Raw genomic sequence first — 13,551 nt, forward strand, 5'->3', positions numbered from 1 at the left:
TGAGCAAGGTTCTGTCCTTACTGGAAAAGTAACCAAGAAGACAAAGTATAATGCCCTCCTTTCAGCTGACCACTTTGCTGAGAATAAAATATAAAAGGTATCACATAGTGGTGTCTTAATGGCAGTCAGGGTCTGGTACTGATCTCAGACATGGGCATAATTACTGCGAAACCATCTTCTCTGTAGGTCCATAAGCAAGAACTGATGTTGTAAAATCCTTTCTATGTATCTACCCAGGATTAAACCTTGTTGAGAAACTATCTTGATAAAGCAAACAGTCCTTAAAGGTTAATACAAACATGATTTGGGGACAAGATATCCACATGAATTGTCAGCTACAAGTACATGCTAATGTGCTACAATCACAGACATGGCTACAGTGGGGCAAGAGATGCACGGATGGTGACAGATGTGAGGGCTACCACCTCAGGGTGCTCCACAGGTCCAGGTTAGACTCTGGAACAAGCATCTGGCAGCTGAGAAGAGCACAGAGGGCAGTGAGACCATGGGGAGAGAGCTCCAGAGAAAAGAGCACTGAGGGAAATAAAGGAAACCAAAATGTCTTGCCCCTCTCTTTGGTGTGTGGACCAAACAGCTCTGTGTGTGGACCTGCAAGCCCTGTGTATCATCAGTGCATGGCTAATTTATCTTATTAAAATAATTTTATTTGGAGGGAAAGGAAAATCTTTGAGCATTTACTCATCTGAAATTGACTTGCATGAACAAATCTTCTAGTATTGCTTTATACATGATTTCGCTTGCCTCTGTTTTAGATTACTGTAATACCAGTTATTTCAGCAGATATTTTACACTTTAACATCTGAGGCCAGAACGGGTCCCTCAGAACAGACTTTAAGCATTGCAGCATTGAAGGGGATCTTTCATCTTGTGGGCTAAACATTTTTACTGAGAATATTCAGACCATAGTTTTTGTACACATTTTAAATCTTGTGTATAAGGGGCCACAAACAGCTTCTGTGGGAATGAAAGCTTGCAATCACAAGGCTGAAAGTTCGAGATATTTGCAAGATTCACCCTTCAGAGTCTCATTAGGGTGTACAATTCTGCTAGCAAAAAGGATTAGCTGGTTTTCCTGCTTCTGCATACCCCTTCTCACACAGCATGCATTACATGGCTAATGTGTAGGTCAGTAATCTATAGTTTTGAGATTTTCTACTTTGATTTCTCAGTCCACAGTATTTGACATTTGACCAAGATTATGCTTTGCATATTTCAGTGTAGGTGATGATTTTATCAGAAACTTAATTAAAGGACTCCAAGAGGAAATTTAACCTCTGTCATGCTTAGCTTGTAGCATTTGTGGACAAACACAGTGCTTACTGTGCATCTTTATTAGGGGATCTTCTTTCCATTAAACTTTATGCATTACCAACATGGTCCCCTGTTAAAACAAGAAGCCTACACAGGAATTGCACACAAGTGAGTTGTGTAACTCCACTGGCATCATCCCTCCCTTATCAGTGCTGCCTCCTACTGCTCTTCATTCCATGTCTTTAACTGTGTGCTACAGGGTGGTGGACATTCTTCTGCTAAGAAATGTCCTCTGTAATGCTCAAATGTAATTACAATGTGGAGAACTTGTCTGAAACCACTGCAGCCTGAAACCGCTGGAGACCTTATGGCCATCTACAGCTACCTGAAGGGAGGCTGTAGCCAGGTGGGGACTGGTTTCTTCTCCTAGACAACCTGTGTCAGAACGAGAGGACACAGTCTCAAGCTGCACCAGGGGAGGTTTAGGCTGGATGTCAGGAAGAAGTTCTTCACAGAAAGAGTGATTGGCCATTGGAATGTGCTGCCCAGGGAGGTGGTGGAGTCACCATCACTGGAAGTGTTTAAAGAGAGACTGGATGAGGCACTTGGTGCCATGGTGTAGTTGATTAGATGGTGTTGGATGATAGGTTGGACTTGATGATCTCAAACGTCTTTTCCAACCTGGTTTATTCTGTATTGTGTATTCAGCCAGCTGTAATGAAGTAAAGTCCATTACAAACATCTCTCTTACACTATGCTCATTTATGAGACACACACCCCTCCACACACCCCCTCTGGCACTGCATGACATTGTGAGGACACAGTGACTGAAATAATGAGTAGTCACTGTGCAGTAACATGTCATTTTACAGTGGGGAACCTGTGTCTGGTAGGCATGGTGCCACACAAAGACTGATTAGAACCAGATGGTAAAAAATGCATTGCAACTGATGCCCTGATGAGCTTGCTGGAGTGATTAGTAAAATGGTAGCTTGGTCCTCCTGAGGCACACACGCTCTCACTAAGGCGTTCCCTTGTGTGGTCTGAATTCCACATGTGGGTATTGGGATGGAAATGGCTGTAGCTGACCACACCATATGAATGTAATTATATTGGTGGTGTACAATAAAGAAGTCACATGCCTACCAAACTCCAATAAAGTCAAGTGTTCCTACAGTCTTTGCTCTGGTGCAGAAGTCAGAAAACCTGTGTTCAGATTCTGTCTTCACTATTTGCTGCCTGTACCACTGCAGTACCATTCTTGGGGGGCAAAGGCCTAATCCAATGGCTGTCACTAGCAACTGACCTGCACAGGGAGAGATTTTTCACTCTGAATCTTCATGTTCCTCATCTAGTAAATAAAGAAGATACTTCATTTCTCCTAGTACATCTGTCTATTGTTGCTTTATTTTAGAGCACTTTAGACAAAGACTTTTGCTAATTTTGACTCTTCTATAAAATTGTCAGTAGCAACCTGTGTCATCCCCAAATAACATCAGCATGTGACAACCCAAACATCAGTACAGTAAGTTTCTAGTAATCAAGTGTGGCCACCAATGGGTAGAAAAATATGGCTACTAATTTGTCAGAGGCTTACATGTGGCCCTATCCTATGATTAGCTTTTCCCACACCTTCACAGCCAGCACTGTATCAGGTGCACAGAAAACATAACAATGTTTTTCTGGAGTTCACTGGGAACTTAGAGCAGCTCAGCTGCCCCAAGTACACTGAACAATTAGATCACTCTGTTAACTACTCTCCCCAAAGTCTGATCATTTCAGCACAGCTGATACTTTCTAAAGTGGCCATTCTCAATTGGGGTAGATTAATGTGGTTAAGAATATTAAACTTAGACAGTCTCTGGCATAAAGGCCCTCAGTCTCAGTCAAAATCTCTCTGGGTTACAGTGATATAAATAATACTTCAATAATTACTGTGGGAATTAACTGCTATTTAGCAATTTCAGTTCTACTACAGTGCTCGCTCTTTGAAAGCCAAAGATGGAGCGATAGATTCTATAGGAGCTCTCAATACTTGTAGAAACACAACTGTGATTAATGGTAACAGCAAGATCTGTTCCGACGAAAATGTGATGAAATTTCACAGCAATTTTAGACTTGTTTCCCCCCCCCCCAGATTTGCAGCATTAGCCTATTTTAAAAGCATTTGTTTTGTTTATTTACATATTCTGCAATTTATTTTTGTTTTAAACATGTAAGTGCTGAAAGCATTCTGTGCTGAATTGCAAATTATCTTTGTAGTTCTCCTTCCGTGAGACGATCCATTCTACTGGAGCGAACCATGTATTTCTACTCTAGTCATTTCTTCCAGTGTGCTAGCTTTTGTCTTACACTACAGTACAGAATGAATAATTTTCCCTCATAAACAGGATTGTTTTCTCACTTAAGCAGAATTATTTTTTTTCTTCCCAATTTTCATCCTACCAGCGTTTAACTCACTTTGGGCCCATCTTCCATTCTAGCTAGTTGTGTAATTCATGCCCATCTGTTTCTGTGCAAAAGGCAAGGGTTCATTTTTATTTTTGAAATGTGTTCTGCTTTTGGTAGGTTGCAATAAATGTTACAATAATATTTTGCTGAGTGATTGGCTCTTTCCACCTGGTACAAAGGAAACTTAAAAAGGAGCGCTGGAGAGCTTCCTTAACACCTGTAAAGTTCACATTTAGTGCAATGATCTTCTTTGGTCACACAAAAAAAAATGAAAGCAACTGTTGCTGTGAGTGCCAGGTTTATTCTACACATCCACAGCCAAAGGCAAGTTCTAGTTTCTAAATGCAAGTGATTTAATATAGTCTCTCGGCTCTAGAAGAGTATGTAAGAACAAGGAACAGAAAAATCGTAGCTGAAATCCATCATAGCATTCTGCTCAGATCATGAACAGAGAGTGGGAAGCAAAATATATGAAGAACAAAAAGCAAAACAAAAGGGAAAAAAGAGATGTAGGTATTCAGAAGTAAAAATAGTGAAATGATTTCTCCCTTATAATAGGAAATTAGATTGCTTACTGTCAGTGGAAATATGAGTGTAACTCAAGAAGCTGTTGAACATCTTTGTTACAGTATATTATACTGGATTTATCCAACTTGTCCTCTTGTCCACACCAGTGGGAAAAGACTTCTTTCTGACCTTAGAAGCACTTCTCAGTTTAGGCTCCAGCTGCTGCTTAGCTCCCTTCCTTCCATTGTGGGAGAGACCTAGAGCAGCTACTACATAAGATGTTCATGATAATTTTCTCTGTCCCATATTCAAAGGGAAGGGCTAGAAGACAGTGCATCAGACATACAGCCTCCAAGGGCTGCTCCTGGAAGGAGTAGGTTACCCAGCACACTTTGCTTAGAGCTACCACTGAAGACACAGCCTAGTCTTTGGCTTTTTGTCTCCTGTGGCAGTTAGGCTTTCTCTTTTCAAACCTACAGGAAAAATCAGTTGCTTTAATGAGACACTTCAAACAATATCCCATGCTGTTGAATAGCTCTCTTGGCAGCAGGCTACCACTTCATGTGCTTTCATAAAAGATATATAGAGGGGTTCTGCTCTGAGCCTTCTCTTTCATTTGGAAATAAGCTATTGGCACCCTAGATTTGTGTCTCCTACTGAAGGGCTCCTGGAGCAAAGTTAAAGAATCATTCCAAGTAACTCTGAGCATACAGTGGACTTTGTCTGTTTTGAGGCATCCTCACTTTATTTTCTAGCCTACCTTTCCAAGGACATTGAGCTTATAAAATTACACAATTTGTTTATTCTTTAGCTGATTGGAAGCAGTTCCTGCCCTTCCCCTTCTTCTCATTGTCTTTGGTACCCTTTGACCAATTCCAGCCCTGAATAGCAGATGGTTAGAGATCTCAAATACAACAAATATCTACACTGAAATCAAGGTGCTGATTAAAGAAAAGATAATCTTCTGGTGCTTCCTCTGAAATAAAGGCAGAGAGAGTTCAAAGCGATCTCTTCAGCAGCATCGAGCTTGTCAGTCAGCAGACACAGAATCATAGAATCAATAAGGTTGGAAAAGATCTCAGAAATCATCAAGTCCAACCTGTCACCCAAGACCTCATGACTAACTATACCATGGCTTCAAGTGCCACATCCAATCCCCTCTTGAACACCTCCAGGGATAGTGACTCCACCACCTCCCTGGGCAGCACATTCCAGTGCCCTGACAGACCAGCTCTAGCATGCACATTTTACCAGTCTACTCAGCTAAAAGCTGAAAAAAGAGCTGGAATTCCTAAATGGTGAGAGGAGAACTAGGTTGACAGACTGGAGGACTACTGTGGTGTGAAGAGAGTATATGGGTCTTTGAAAAGAGGCTATATGCACTACAGGATAAGATAGGAGGACAACAGGTATCACAGCAGCACGGCAAAATGACATAAGGGCATCCTGAGTGTATTGCAGGGGGAGTATTTTAAAGGATACTACACAAACTCATAAGAAATCCAGGCTCACCAATTCCACTAACATCAGGAGTAAAAAGAGTCCATAGTTTGGAGATCCCAACAGAACTCTGGCAGCCGTGTTTTGCTGTGGAGCAGGCAGGGCTGAGATAGCCCAGCAAGCAACTTCAGTAGCAGCCCCAGCCATTTTGATTTAATGGCATCCCATAAACCTCAAAGAACCACTTTTTATTTCCCTTGTTCAGACAAGTCAATCTAGGACTAGATTGGGTATCTTTTATGTTGTCTGAGTACATTTTACCTGGCTCATTGCTTTTCCATTTTGATTTCATGGCTTGATCTTCTGCTTTCCTAATTTGTGTAACTACTTTGCCTCTTAATTTCTATGGATCTGAACTGAGAACACAGAACAGCAAAACAGGAGATTATTTTCCAGTCTTGCAGGATCCTCAACCTTCCTCCACACCTTATCTGACTGAAATTAAAGTTTTTGAAGAGGAAACAAGACAAAACCTGTACCTTCAGAATGGGAGAGCCCCGTGATGTGGGCATTCACACAGGATCTGCCTCACTACCAGGGGATTTAATTTAGATCCAAGCTTATAGCACTTTATGAATGCTTGATCTTTACTATATAGTGTGTGCATATAAACATCAAAATGCACAAACATATATCTATGGTTCACTTATCTGTCTGATGTGCAATACAGAAAACCCTGCAAAAACTATCTTCCCAGCCCTGCCACTTATATATGTATTACATGCATGTTTGTGTGTGTGTGTCTGGTCATGTATCAATACAGATATGTGCATCTACAAGAATCTGAAAATGCTGTCATGTTTGCAAGTCTGATTACAAAATAGCTAAGTCAAAATGAGTGCTTTTGCTTGCAGCTCCCAGCACAGTGAGGTTGGACACCTGTTCACTTCAGCCATCAGTGTAGCCATCAGGACTGGGTCAAGTTTAGCCCCATGCAGCTACCATTTGTGAACTATTTTATTTTGCTACTGAAGGTAATCTGTCAGGGTAGCTGAACTACAGGATGAGATGATGATTGCCTCTCTGAGCAGGTCCAGTGTCCTGGCAAGCCCTAGCAGCTCTTGGTTGGATTTGTTAGCCAAAAGGGGAAGCAGCACAGAAAAAACTAGTATTATGCTCCTGCTGAGCTATACCAATGGGAAGATAAACTGCTGCATTATTCACATGCCCTTTAATAGATTAAAAAATTAAGCAATAGGTGGACAACTCTTCCTTATAGTATAAGATCATTAAGCAAATTAACTTGGAAGTATTCCTAGACTTGCAATTATTCTTATCAAATTTAACAGTATCACAGGATGATGTGGGCAGCCAGCATGTTTCCTGATGCAGTTCAAGTGATGGGCTTCATGCTGTGTAATTTGAAGTCAAGTCATATTATTGCTTGTCATTATTTCTTTTCCATGTTGATTTTGCTCTCAGCAGAGTGCATACATGGTATCTTAGTGTTGGGAAGTATTTGTACTGTCTGTCTTTCGACAAGCACTCCTTGTTCACCAACAATTCACTTGAAAAGGAAAGATCAATAATGCGACAAAGCAGTCAATCTGGAGAATGGCCATTACTGACTTCCTACTCCTTGGCAATGGCCATCAGACAAATACATAGGTATGACTTTTCTACATAAGAAATGGAAAGGAAGCTAACTGTACAGACTCCCCATATTAAAGATTACTCCATCTCCCCTGGAAGAGAACTCAGGCTGCAATGAAATAAACACACTTTCTCTCTGCAATGACAATATTCTATGCCGCACCACAGCAATTTCCTAATATTGTTGTTACATCAAATTAGACGATACAAAAAGATTCTTTTTTTTTTTCTATTAATGCTTACTTCACATTCAACCAGAACTTGGTTGTGTTTAACTTTTGTTGAATGGTGAATTAAAAAGCAGGGCAGTTGAATTTCTGCTTGTTTGCTCAAAGTTCTGTGAACCTCTGCTGAGCATCTAGAAATCTGTAGCCAGCTATGAGTGCTATAGGCACACCAGTGTACTGTGCCTTTGGAAATGCCTAGCTGTCATTACATTTCATAGTACCACAGTATCACAGCATCACTAAGGTTGGAAGAGACCTCAAGGATCATCGAGTCCAACCTGTCACCACAGACCTCATGACTAGACCATGGCACCAAGTGCCATGTCCAGTCCCCTCTTGAACACCTCCAGGGATGGTGACTCCACCACCTCCCTGGGCAGCCCATTCCAATGACGAATGACTCGCTCGGTGAAGAACTTTCTCCTCACCTCGAGCCTAAACTTCCCCTGGTGCAGCTTGAGACTGTTTCCCCTTGTTCTGGTGCTGGTTGCTAGAGAGAAGAGACCAACCCCTTCCTGGCTACAACCACCTTCAGGTAGTTGTAGAGAGCAATGAGGTCACCTCTGAGCCTCCTCTTCTCCAGGCTAAACAATCCCAGCTCCCTCAGCCTCTCCTCACAGGGCTGTGCTCAAGGCCTCTCCCCAGCCTTGTTGCCCTTCTCTGGACACGTTCAAGTGTCTCGATGTCCTTCTTAAACTGAGGGGCCCAGAACTGGACACAGTACTCAAGGTGTGGTCTATTTGGAACCCAGATGAACACAGGAGGGGAAAGAAGAATAGGATGAATACAGAATTACAGTTCTGTCACATATACCCATCTATATACTAATAATGCTGTTTAGGTAGCAACTTTGAGGTCTTTTCCAACCTTGTTGATTCTATGATTCTAACTGATGTTGATCCCTTTACTGTCTTTGATGCCAAGAAAGCGTCTTTGCTGAAGGAGGCTCTTGCTTTGTATTTGAAAATGCGTTTTCACTAGCCATTCAAAGCTATCATGAGAAGACAGTGAACATTAGAGCCTCAATATTTCAAAATATTTCATTTCAATGGAAATGAATGGAAGTTTTCTAGCAATGATTATTAATTTTCTAGTACTCTGTCACTTCAGAAGTCAAGGTGCTTACAATGGAAATTTAACTGGAAAACATCAAGGTCATCTCTGAGCAATTATGGTCCAGCATGGTGTCTTTCTTTAGCCTCTCTGAAACAATTTCTGTGTATCTGCTAAGCCTTCTTATAAAGACATTTAGGTGCACATGCCCTAGGGCTCCCTGAAGGGAGATTGTAGACAGGCAGGGGCTGGTCTCTTCTCCCAGGCAACCAGCACCAGAACAAGAGGACACAGTCTCAAGCTGCACCAGGGGAGGATCAGACTGGATGTTAGGAAGAAATTCTACACAGAGTGATTGCCCATTGGAAGGGGCTGCCCGGGGAGGTGGTGGAGTCACCATCATTGGAGGTGTTTAGAAGGAGACTTGCTAGGGTGCTTGGTTGCATGGTTTAGTTGATTAGGTGGTGTTAGATGATGGGTGGGACGCAATGACCTCGAAGGTCTTTTCCTACCTGGTCCATTCCATTCCAATTCTAATTCTATTCTAAGCTGTTGGTGGCTATCACTGACTATCCATCTGCTTTCACTTTCTAAAAGTTTATTCTGATCAGGATCCTGGTTTACAATTACAATTTATTTCCTTTGGTCCCACGCATGTGGAGCAATGGGAAACAAACATCAGCATGGCATTCTAACTGTCAGGATTCCTCACTGCCTTATCAGCAGGGGCACTGACTGGCAGCTGCTTTCCTTCTCCTCTGTTGCACTGACAGGCTTTGTGCCTCTCTTCAGCTGATTAGCATTTTGAATTTTGCCACAAGATCGTTCTGTTTCTATAGTGATTTTGGCACCACTCGTGTAGGCTCATTTCCTATCAGTCATGGTTTACTTACGTCAACGAGCGCATTATTTTCAACTGCGTTTCTTTCATTCCCGCATCATGTAGGTCATTATATTTATATGCAGCCAATGAGACCAACAAGTTTCTAAAACTGCCAGAATATTTAGAGCAGTCTGACAAACTGTGCTGTGTTCCTGCCTATTAATGTGCCATTATGTTTGGAAAACAGGGCATAAGTAAACGCTAATTAGGAAAACAGATAGAAAAACTAGACAAATCCAGTACAGCAATCAGAAGCAAAAATCTAAAAGATATGGAAGTTAAAGAGTCAGAACACAATAATTTCATAGAGGCAGAAGTACTGAGTCCTAAAAGCTACACCAGGAGACTAGGAAAAGGGGAAAAAAAAAAAAAAGCTAAGAAAGCCTTCACAGAAACCATTATTGTTGTTTCTGCTTACTTGAGGTTCTATTATTTACTGTAACGTGCATATAGCACAGGGCAGATCCCATGTTCTGAGCTACCTTTTAAGAAGGCAGCTGTAAATCAGATAAATGAGCTTTTCTAATGTACTGAAAACACTTCACAATTGTCTATGCCAATTCATCTCTCCAGCCTTCAGTAGCCACTATAATGATTTTTTTGTTCTCTTGGATTATGAATGTGTATGTCGAAGGAGACCTCTGTTTCCAAACAAGGAGTGAATTCAAGATGAATTTGTCACTGAGTGGGACAGCTAGCAGGTAAAGACTTTCCCTGGATATGATTTATTCTTCTTCCACCACAAGTAATATAAAATGTACTGATGTAGCTTAGCTGTGACTGTTCAGAGAGTTTATTAAAGTGAGTTTGACTTTCTCTGACTTTTCTAAACCATGATTTCAATAAAAGTGTTGGAATTCTAGAGTCTATTGAGGTAAACCTTTGCAAAGGAAATTAAATCAATTAGCAAATGTTTCCATTTCAGTGGAAGACAAGTAGAAAAATGTGATGTTTTATAGCAAGGGTGGGTAGACATAAATGCAAATGTATTCCTTAATGATCACTTTGCTCTACTTTTCAGTAATGTTCACGGGGGGAAAAAAGGCTAAAGAGAATGAGTCTGCAGGCACAGAAATGGAGGTATAGCTACTCAATGTCATATTTATATCACTTCAGTTATCATCAACCTGTGAAACCAACCTGAAACTCCAGAGAAGGTTATTTGATTTTGAACTTGAATACATCACTACCTCTGCCACAAATATGGCTAGCTGTTTTATTAAAGGTACATCCATTAGAAACAGACTTTACAAAGCCTCTCCCCAAAGCAATATCTTTGATGAAAGGAAGGGTTTTCAAGGCAGGGATCAGTTATTATTTGCATTTGTGTTTTGTCTCTTGGAACAGGTGATTCTTACTGGCTAAGCTGTGCAAGAATGATTCTTTTGTTCAATAATACTTCAACAAAGTAGTGAAAGAAATTAAACTAGAAGGGACAAGAGTTATAAGTGGTCCCAGCACTGTAGAACACTGGAATGAAATTTTTGAGAGGCTTCTTTTTCTTTTTTTTTAATCTCTTCCCTCCCCCTCCCCCTCTTTCCCCCCTCCCCCTCTTTGCCCCCTCCCCCCCCTTAAATAAGTCACTGAAAAATACTGTACAGAGCTTAAGCAAATTGTAGGCTGGGGTCAAGTCTGCAGGTGATGTGCATAGGCATTGTATTGTTCTTTTGGTTGCTTGTTTCATACAAGAGCCAAGAATCTGGTCTTCAATAAATACGAAATTTGATTCTGTTAATTGACAAAGTTAAAGGATACCAAAGAAGGTGAAATCACAGAATCACAGAAACATTTAGGTTGGATCACCAAGTCCAACTGAAAACCCTGCTTTACAAAGTTCACCCCTAAACCATATTCCCAAGCGCCATGTCTAAATCACCTTTAAACGCATCCAGGGTTGGTGACTCAGCCACCTCCCTGGGCAGCACATTCCAATCCCTGACCGCTCTTTCTGTGAAATTTTTTTTCCTAATGTCCAGTCTAAACCTACCCAGTCATAGCTTGAGGCCATTCCCTCTTGTTCTATCACTAATTACCTGTGTGAAGAGACCAGCACCAGTCTCTCCACAACGTCCTTGCAGGTGGTTGTAGGGAGCAATGAGGTCTCAGCCTCTTCTTTTCCAAACTAAACAGCCCCAGCTCCTTACAGTTGCTCCTCATAAGACTTATTTTTCAGGCCCTTCACCAGCTTCATTGCCCTCCTCTACACTCACTCCAGCACCTCGCTCAAAATAGCTCTGTACCTAGAACAGCTCATGTTCAGATTCCCTGAACTCCATATCCACAAAGTGGATCTGAGAATAAACATTGCTGAAGACAACTATATTAACCATAACAATATCACAGCCAGACACTGAAGTAGAAATGAGACGAAGGTTTTAGTTTGAGCCAGTAACTAAATACAATAGCTGACTCAGGAAAACTTCTGATTAAAGGATCATTACAAAAATCTAAGCTGTTTGTCATGAAGAAAATGGAGGAATTAAAGAAGGTACACAATAGCAAATAAATAACTTGAGGGCCATGGTTCACTGTGTCAGTTGACTAGAAATGCTGCAGAGTAATTCAGACTAATATACCTACACTCCAAAATGTAAGAAAAATAGAGAACATCAATGCACAATTTTCTTTTTCATCTAATATCTTCAAATCAGACAGGTGAGGGAAAAGAGAAATATATTGATCAAAGAAATATTAGGAAAAGAGGAGGAGGTTTTGATGAGGATTCATAAGATTGTGGCAGGTAGTCAAAAATCAGCATTACAAATAAGGCAGGAGGTGAGTCACACTTATTTGTAGGTTGTTGTGAGAATTCTGGCATGTAAACAAATTGTATTGGTCAGGCTGTAGCACAAACATACATCCCGAGCAAGCCTGAAATCAGTGGTTGCCATCATGCAGTACATCTTGGCTCCTCAGAACTAGCTTTGAAAGTGTCACAAAAGGAAAATCTCTGCTAGCTGATAGAAAGATTTTCCATATAACAAGTGTTCGAGCAATACGGTATCATCAACCTATGCATTGATATTCACTATAAAATCACAGTATGTTAGGATTCTTTTTCAAAAGACTACTACAACTTCCACATTTCTCTGCCTGTAACATCTTTTTGAAACAATCTTTTTGAAACAATCTTTTAATGTCTTTTAAGTAATCGTTTTTTCTAAACATACCATTTCACTGCAAAGTATACACAGTATTGTCAAAATGTTATGCTTGAGAAAAACAGAGCAAAATAATGATCTTCTAGCTTTCATAGAAGAACCTTTGTGGCTAGGAATGGCCAAGAGAGAGCAATTTTGTCTCATTTGTGTGCCTATCAAAATGGTGGATGAAATGACTTCTCCTCATGCCTTTCCAGTTGGAAGAAGTGAAAAGACAGACTGCCAGTGGCCTCAACAACTGGGCAGTCATGTTTTGGAGCTGAGAACTGCCATGAAAACAGCAGTGAAATTTTCATGACTTCTGTCCCCACTTGATCAAAATTGAATGTTTGGACTCTTCACTGCCTACTGTAACAAAACAGGTTGAGACATTTTCTGATTTGTGTAAGTTGTGTTGCCTGCTTGCTCACTAGCATGCTCTATGGGTATTCAAAGCAGCACAGTACCAGTCTGACTAACGTTCCAGTTTCTGAAGCATCCCAAGACAAATTACCAGACATCAGTGTTCATTACAGTCCTCTGCCATATATCCATCTAAAAAGACATGATTCTGGAAACAGAATGGAAGCTGTACCCTCTATCATGTGCCTCAATGACAGCTAAGATAAACCAAAGTACTTCCTATTCCTCTTTGCTGCAGTTCACTCTCCCTCTGCAAAGTAATGTTAGTGTACAAAGATTTTCAGCCACACAGCCTCCATACAGTGTCTCACTGAGCTTCTCCTATTCAAAGTATCAACAGCCTTGACTTCTCTCTTCAACCAGAAAATAATTAGCACTTTTTTCTCTTGAAGTAATTGATAGAAGTCCAGCAATTTCTTTCCATAATTTGCTTATTACTCAGTTGAAGGGCTGAGACAGTAATTTATTTGCTTTGGTGTTGGTTGCATTTTGTCACTGTCAC

The sequence above is a fragment of the Dryobates pubescens genome, chromosome Z (genome assembly GCF_014839835.1).
Source record: "Dryobates pubescens isolate bDryPub1 chromosome Z, bDryPub1.pri, whole genome shotgun sequence".
NCBI lineage: Eukaryota > Metazoa > Chordata > Aves > Piciformes > Picidae > Dryobates > Dryobates pubescens.